Here is a 9,391-nt window from a genome sequence, read left to right as displayed (position 1 = left end):
GCTTAACTTCTCACAATTTACTACCCATAAAAACCTAAACCCATTTTCCTTTTTCTTGGCACTTCTCCACAAATTTATTGCTCTTTGTTAAAATGGTATATAACCCTCTGGGTCTGATCACCTCTTTGGGACTTTTCCACTTCATTTCTGTTAGGCCTCCCATATGTATATGAAGTAAACCTTTTTCTCCTGTTAATCTTTTGTCAGTTGAATTCAAAGGGTGCCAGACACTGAACCTAAGAGGGTAGAGGACAGAGGATATTTCCGCCCCCCCTACAGAGACATTCCAGGGTAGTAAAGCTTAGATGTTTTTCTCTCCCCAGAGATGGTTCAGAAAAGTAAAGACATCTCCTTCCCCTCTTGGAGAAGACTGCCTTACATTCTAGAATAAAGACAAAGTCACCACCAGCCAAACATCAGAGTTTCCTAATTTCAGGGCTTGCCTCCTGTAATGCACCCCACTGCATAGGCAGGTGCCATCTGGTCCCCACTATGTTGCCCTATATGGATGGGACTTGGGAACCAACATAAGATACTGCTCTGGCTGCTGCTTTTGCCATAAGTAATAAACTGTTTGTGCTTTCAGACTCAGAGGGCTTATTATTTATATTGAACATATATTTATAATAGTATAATATCTGTATAAATAACATTTACAGTTTACATATATACGTTCCAAATAGGAAAAGGAGTTCGTCAAGGCTGTATATTATCACCCTGTTTATTTAACTTATATGCAGTGTACATCATGAGAAACGCTGAACTGGAAGAAACACAAGCTGGAATCAAGATTGCCAGGAGAAATATCAATAACCTCAGATATGCAGATGACACCACCCTTATGGCAGAAAGTGAAGAGGAACTCAAAAGCCTCTTGATGAAAGTGAAAGTGGAGAGTGAAAAAGTTGGCTTAAAGCACAACATTCAGAAAACGAAGATCATGGCATCCGGTCCCATCACTTCATGGGAAATAGATGGGGAAACAGTGGAAACAGTGTCAGACTTGATTTTTCTGGGCTCCAAAATCACTACAGATGGTGACTGCAGCCATGAAATTAAAAGACGCTTACTCCTTGGAAGGAAAGTTATGACCAACCTAGATAGCATGTTCAAAAGCAGAGACATTACTTTGCCAACAAAGGTTCATCTAGTCAAGGCTGTGGTTTTTCCTGTGGTCATGTATGGATGTGAGAGTTGGACTGTGAAGAAGGCTGAGTGCGGAAGAATTGATGCTTTTGAACTGTGGTGTTGGAGAAGACTCTTGAGAGTCCCTTGGACTGCAAGGATATCCAACCAGTCCATTCTGAAGGAGATCAGCCCTGGGATTTCTTTGGAAGGAATGATGCTAAAGTTGAAACTCCAGTACTTTGGCCACCTCATGCGAAGAGTTGATTCATTGGAAAAGACCCTGATGCTGGGAGGGATTGGAGGCAGGAGGAGAAGGGGACGACAGAGGATGAGATGGCTGGATGGCATCACTGACTCGATGGACATGAGTCTCAGTGAACTCCGGGAGTTGGTGATGGACAGGGAGGCCCAGCGTGCTGCGATTCATGGGGTCGCAAAGAGTTGGACACGACTGAGCAACTGATCTGATCTGAACATACACATCCTCTTCCTGCCCCTCTATCTGGACCCACCCACCCACACATACCCTAAGTCACAAAGTGCACCCTGAGAGATCAAGCTCTGCCCTGCTTCTCTTCCTGGGAAACCCCACATTCTATCTACCTAGTCCAGGCCCCAGTTCATGGGTGCCCCCACGGTGTTCAAAAGAAGAGAACGTCTCCTCATCGAGAGACTTGGGTGGAGAAGCCAGCTTCCTCATCACTGGGTGCTGGAACTTGGGCTGGGTAACAGAGAGCAAAGCCTTGAGGTTGCCCTTTGGGAGGAAGGCCCCTCAAACTGGCAGTAATGGTCTCCATGGACAAAAATCTGGGCCCCTTGCTGCTGCTGGGCCCTAAAAGAAAACTATATATTAAAATATGGGAGTGGTGGGGAGTGGGTAGGCTACCTTGTTAGCTTGCAAGCAGAGTAAAAATTTCAGACCTTTTATAGTTTGACTTAACAATCATATCATTTGCCACATTTGCCCTTCGCTCACAATTTTTCATACTTGTCCTCTCTGTTACACACACATACACAAACATACACATGCACAAACACTCCCTAGTTTTGCTGAATCATTTGAAAGTAAATTTCTGCAAAGTCATTTTAAAAGTCTGGATGGTATACTATTTTAAACCTCTATCATAATTTAACCAGTCTGTACTGTGAACATTTATTTACCACAGTTTGATATTATAAGTAGCACTGTGATGAGCATTCATAACTAAATCTTTTTCACATCCTAAATTCCTAAAGATAAACAGATTCACAGACACAGAGAACAGACTTGTGGTTGCCAAGGGGAAGGGGAGCGGGCAAGGGAAGGATTGGGTGTTTGGGATTAGCAGGTGCAAACTATTATACATAGGATAGATGAACAACAAGGTCCTCTATATGGGAATGGAACCTAAAAAAGGGTGGATAAACACACACACACACGTCTGATTTATCTTGCTGTATAGCAGAAGCCTACACAGCATTGTAAATCAGCTATACTTCAATAAACAATTTTTTTAAAGTTTAGCTAAATTCCTTAAGATAAATTCCAAGAAGTATAATTATTGGGTCAAAGAACATTTGTGGTTTGAAGGTTTTCGTATGTATTACCAAGCTGCCTTTCAGACAGTATATCTATCAATCTATACATTCAGTAGCAAAGTTTAAGAATACCCATGTCATTATATCCTTGCCAACAGTATCATTTTTAAAGAAAAAAGAGGGCATCTACCTCATTATTTTAATCATTATTTGCTCATAAATGTTATTGATCTTCATTGGTGAGTTCATTCACCATTTACAAGGAGACCCATTGCCTGAAGCTGATCGTAGAAAGTCGTCAAGTACTAAGATAGTTATCTCACAGCCTCTCATAGAGGGCATCCTCACTCCACATTGGCTCAGGTGTCAGTTTCCTCAAGCTCGAATTCTCAAAAGAATAATGTGATACAACCTTTTCATGTTAGGTCATATCATTGGCCATCCTACGGGCTAGCTAACTGGAAGTTTAGAGTGGAATTTAGAGCGTGAATTCTTTTATGCACCCCTCCTTTTCTCCAAGTTTTTGTATGATAGTGAAACTAGATTAGGAAGGTGGGGAATGACCTCAGCACTATCGCCCAAGTGGCCGTTAACACAGAGTCCTCCACTTGAAAAGATGCCCAACATCACTAATTATTAGAGAAATGCAAATCGAGCTACAAGGAGGTGCCCCCCTACACCGGGCAGCATGGCCATCATTAGAAAGTCCACAAACAACAAATGCTGAAGCATGTGTAGAGAAAAGAGAGCCCTCCTACACTGCTGGTGGGAATGTAAATTGGTATAGCCACTGTGGAAACCAGTGTGGAGGTTCCTCAGAAAACCAAAAATAGGATTACCATACGATGCAGCAATCCCACTCCTGGGGAATACCCAGACAAAACTACAATTCAAAAAGATACTGGCGCCCCTTTGCTCATAGCAGCACTATCCACAGTAGCCCAACCATGGAAACGACCTAAATGTCCACCAACAGGTGACTGGATAAAGAAGATGTGATACATATATAAATGGACTACGCAGCCATAAAATATGAAATAATGCCATTTGCAGCAACATGGGTGCAACTAGAGATTATTATACTAAGTGAAGTAAGTCAGAAAGAGAAAGACAAATACCATATGATATCACTTATATGTGGAATCTAAAATACGGCACAAATGAACCTCTCTACAAAAAAGAAACAGACTTACAGACATATAGAACAGACTTGTGGTTACCAAGCAGGAAGGGGAAGGGGGGAAGGACTGGGAGTCTGAGATTAGCAGATGTAAACTATTACATACAAGATGGATAAACAAGGTGTTACTGTATCACATAGGGAACTATTTCAACATCCTGTGATAAGCCCTAATGGAAAAGAACATATATAAAAAGAATGTCTGTATGTCTATAGCTAAGTCACTTTGCTGTACAGCAGAGATTGGCATTAACATTGTAAATCAACTATACGTCAATAAAAAGATAATAAATTTTAAAACTCCAGAGAGCCCTATAAGGGTATGTTTTCGAGTGTGTGACCAACCATGAAGAATGCTGACATTTGGATGTCCACCTTCCTGCATTGAAGATAGATTGTCCAGCAGTACAGAATCAGAATTACACCCCTCTTCCCTATCCACAATTACAGGCAGAGAAACTAGGAAAGAGAGAGAATGGTGCACTGCAGGGCAGAAAGAAGCTTCAGTCTGGCTGCCTTTCAATTTATGACTCTGAGCACAGTATCTCATCCCCTGGTTAAAACATGGCCCAGTGGATTTCACAGATCATAATCATATTACTCTTTCTTCTTCCCTGTGGGACCAGATATATATTTTTTCCTGATATTTCCTGTGATGGGTATCTTTCATTTTTGGTCACCCAGTATCTAAACACACTTCCTATTTGAAGAGAATTCCAATAAAGAAGCTCAAGGGTAGGGAGATAGCCCCTTTCCCAGAACCATATGCTCCTACCTAAGACCTTGACTCTGGAGTGACACAGAAATAAATGGCAGCTTAGAATCTTTCTAGAGGTGATAGAGGAAGCAATAATGGCAGCATCCAGTGCCCAATGACAGCTGTGCCAATGACAGAAGTTATTGGATACTGACCAGATTCTTCCTGTGCATTGATTTTTAGGTGCCTAATTTCCCTTGGCTCCTGTTGATGTTCCAAACCTTACTCTTCAGCTTTTTCATCAATTTTGTGAGCTGCCCAATGTCCGTTCAACACACCCCTCTTCTAACTAGTCTGTTTTGGTCTTCACTGTTTCGATTCATACGTAACCCCTTCTGGACAGAAGTTGCCTTTTCTATGGAGATGACAAGATGATGGAGAGGGGTGCCTCCCTATCAACTGCTCCTGGGTCATGTGCCCAGCTTGAGTCCAGAAGTATCGACTGTCCTGAGTGTGTGATAACAGTCTTAACATCTCTATATGCATTCTTATCTGTAGTCAGAGGGATGAGGATCAAAGGGTACAAAATATGTCTACTATCTGTTACCAGATCTTTGCCTGCTTTAACATCTTTATTAACCCAGATTAACTACAATAGCACCTTAGAAGATCATCCTCAGGCAGTATTTCCTAACAGGATGTCTCTCTCTTTTTTTTAATATATATCATTTACATATATTTAGCATACAAAGTATATCTAACATATAAAGTATAAGCAAGAAGCACCCAAAACAAGACATTTTAATGAATGATCACTAAGGGAAAACCTATGTAACCACCATCGAGGTCAAGAAATAAAGTATTTATATTACTCCCAGGACTCCTCCCCCTGCCACTCTCCCTACTACTTGTGCCCCTTCCCACTATTCGCTATCAGGGTAAGTATCCACTGTCCTGACTTTTGGGATAATTTTTTTCTTTTTTTGCTTTCTTTATAGTTTTACCACCTGTGCATGAATTCCTTAAGCAATCATTTCATTTAGCCTGATTTTGAAGTTTAGAGGAATGAATCATACTGTGTATATTCTTCTATGCCTGACTTCCTTCACTCATATTGTTTATGAGATTCCTCTATGTTCCAGTTAAATGGAGCTGCAATGTGTTCACCTGCATTGCTGTGAAGTACCCCATTGCAAGATACTGTTGCTGTTGTTTAGTCACTCAGTCGTGTCTGACTCTTTGCAACCCCATGGACTGCAGTACGCCAGGCTTCCCTGTCCCTCACCATCTCCCGGAGCTTGCTCAAACGTGTGTCCATTGAGTCGGTGATGCCATTCAACCATCTCATCCTCTGTCATCCCTTTCTCCTCCTGCTTTTAATCTTTCCCAGCATCAGAGTCTTTTTTAATGAGTCAGCTCTTCGCATCAGATGGCCAAAGTATTGGAGCTTCAGCTTCAGTATCAGTCCTTCCAATGAATATTCAGGCCTGATTTCCTTTAGGATTGACTGGTTTGATGTCCTTGCAGTCCAGGGGACTCTCAAGAGCCTTCTCCAACACCACAGTTTAAAAGCATGGTAAGATATACCGCGGTTTATTTGCTTATTCTATTGTAGACTGATGTTGTGCACTATTCAGTGTAGCACTATAATGAACAATACTGATTTAAGCAGTCTGGTTAAAGCAGACTTAGTATTAACTAAGTTGCTCAGTCGTGTCTGACTCTTTGTGACCCCATGGATATGTATCCTAGGGATCTTTAAGGCCATGAGCCTAGCATTAGAAAAAATAGTCATGGGATATGTATATCTTTGACTTTCCCAGATAATGCCAAGCTGTTTTCCAATGTGAATGCGCCCACCTGCAGTCTGCAAGTTTCTACCACACTATACCCTCACCAAAAACTGGTGCCATCAATGGTTCATTTTAGCCACTGAAGGATGGCTAATTGTATCTCACTGGGTTATAATTTTCATTTCCCTGATTAGTAAGGAGTTGATCTGTATTTGCATGCTTATTGATCATTTATATTTTTTCTTTGGTAAAGTCCCTATTCAAGTCTTTTGCCCACTTTTCATGGTGATTATCTCTTACAGATTTGAAAATGTTTTCAAACATTGTGGAAACTAGTCCTTTATTAATTATACATGTGGCAAATATCTTTTCCCGCCCTGTACCTTGCTCTTTTTTTGGCTTGTTTTATGCTACCTTTTGATGAACAAAAGTCCTTTAATATAGTTAAATTGTAGCAACCTTTTCATTTGAAGTTGGTGCTTTTTATATCTTGTATTAAAATTCTTTCCTTACCTTTGAGATCATATTCTTTTGTACCAATTCTCCTATACAAATCTAAAAACGTTAAATGTTGATTTTTCACATCTTAATTCTAGAAATGATTTTTGTGTAGACTGTGAGGTAGGGAAATTTTTTCCCCATATGAATATCCATTTGTCCCAGCATCATTTATTGGAATGTCCATCTTTTCTCTACTGTCTCTCTGTCATACATGAAGTTGACTATATATGTGTTGGTCTGTTCCTGGGATCTCCATTCTGATCCATTAGTCTATTTATCATCCCTATGCTAATACTATACTGTCTTAATTACTATAATTTATAATAAATGTTGATATAGAGAAAATTCTTCCAATATCTTGGCAATTTTTGGACCTTTAAAAATTTCCATATAAAAATCTCGATCTGCTTCTCAAATTACACGAAAATAAAAACAAACAACTACTTGTGAAATTTTGATTAAGACAGCATGTAATTTATAAACTAATTTTGGGAGAAACACCGTCTTTACCATACTGAGTCTTTCAATCTATGAACTCAGTATCTCTCCATTTATTTAGGTCTTCCTTACCATCATTCAGTAATATTTTATAATTGTCTACATAAAATTGGAACAATAGCACAGAGGCCATGTAATTAATTATACATACACATTCAAAATTGTTGTTTTCCTGGTGAACAGAACAGTTCATCATTATGAAAGATTTTATCTCTAGTAATGCTTTTTGGCTGCCATCAATATAGATATATTCAATGAAGTAGTTTTCAATTACTGCAGTAACAAATTATCAATACCAAAAACTTAGTCGTTTAAAATAATACAGATTTATTATCTTACAGTTCTATATGTCAGCAGTCCAATAGAGGATTCACTGGGGTAAAATCAAGATGTTGGTAGGCCTGCAATCCTTTCTGAAGGTTCAAGGAAAGAATCTATTATGTTTTCCACATTCTGGGAACCCCCTTTCTTCACCTTCAAAGCCAGATAAAGATGCATCTCACTATTTCTTCCATAGTCACACCCCTTTCTGACTGATTCTGATTCTTCCTCCACCTCCCTTTTACGATTAAGGGGACCCACCCAGATAATCCAAGATGATTTCATCTCAGGATCCCTGACTTAATCACATCTGCAAGATTCCTTTTATCAAAGAAGGTAACTTCTATGGTCTGACTGTCTATGACCCCCCTCAAAATTCATATGTTGAAATCAATGGGTAATGCCCTAGAAAACTCAACTTGATCAGTCTCTCGGTCGGTGCTAGCAGTGGTATTAGCAATCTACCTTCGCAGAAATCCTGGCTTTCAATTTTACTGATTACAGTTCTAGTTTCAATTTATTGTTCTTTACCATCACCAACAAAAGTCCTCTCTCCACTTCTGATCCCCACTTAGAGATACCCTTTAATGAGTTCCCACAAACTCACCAATGGTTTACAAAGAATACTTATAATTTTTCTAACCTTTGGGGTTTCACCTCTCTCAGTCTCAGTCTGTCTCTTTGGTAATGGAATGTGATAGGCTGAATAACAGCCCTGCCCCAGATATGTCTATGCTTTAATTCCTAGACTATTACTTATACAGTAAAGGGGACTGGCCATATGATTAAGGATCTTGGGATGGGGAGATTATTCCTGACTACCTGGTTGGGCTTAATGTAATCTCAAATGTTGTTATAAGAGAGAAGCAGAGGGATAAAATCAGAGAAGGCATTCCAACAACAGAGAGATTGGAGAGATGGACCTGTGAGTTAAGGAATGCCAGCTTCTAGAAGCTGGAAGAGGCAAAGAATGGATGGAGCCTTCAGAAGAACCAGCCCTGCCAACACCTTGACTTTTTCCCTGAAAGAATCATTTTGGACTTCTGACCTACAGAACTTTAAGAGAATCAATTCCTGATGTTTCAAGCCACTAAGTTTGTGGTAATTTGTCACATGGGCAGTAAAAATCTAATAAATGGGAGTTGATTTACTTTACAGATAATACTTTTAATCTATAACTATTTAAGAACTTGATTCATTATCATGTCTTAGTTCTTAAATTCCCCAGTCTAGTACTCAAGCCTCAACTATTTATTTAAACACATTTTTCTCACTTCATCTTGGTTATCCTTCTGTAGACACATGGCTGTATCCTATTACATTTCTTACCTTTTATCTTCTCTCACTTTAATGACATTCACCCTTGTCGTAACACCTCCCTTACTCTATAATTACTTTCGAGACACATCTTCAAGAAGCTTTTCCTGACCTCTCTCTCCTCACAACAATACTGTTTTGTGATTCTCAGAAATGGGTGTTTACTTAGAACTCTCTAACTTGTTTAACATTCTAGATTATTCTTTGAATGTAGCAATTCTCTCAATAGGAGACTGTAAGATACTCGAGGCAGATAACATGCATTCAGGATCTGCTGTTTATATTGTCTGTATTTGTTTTCTGTTGCCACTGTAATAGATTATCATAAACTGGGAGATAATCACACTTCACAATTCTGTGAAGTCTGAGATCAAGGTATAAAAAGGCAAATCTGTACTACCTCTGGAGGCTCTAAAAGAGATTTTTACATCTTTCAGA

This window comes from Bubalus bubalis, chromosome 1, assembly GCF_019923935.1.
Source record: "Bubalus bubalis isolate 160015118507 breed Murrah chromosome 1, NDDB_SH_1, whole genome shotgun sequence".
Classification (NCBI taxonomy): Eukaryota; Metazoa; Chordata; class Mammalia; order Artiodactyla; family Bovidae; genus Bubalus; species Bubalus bubalis.
This window is presented reverse-complemented; position numbering follows the sequence as displayed.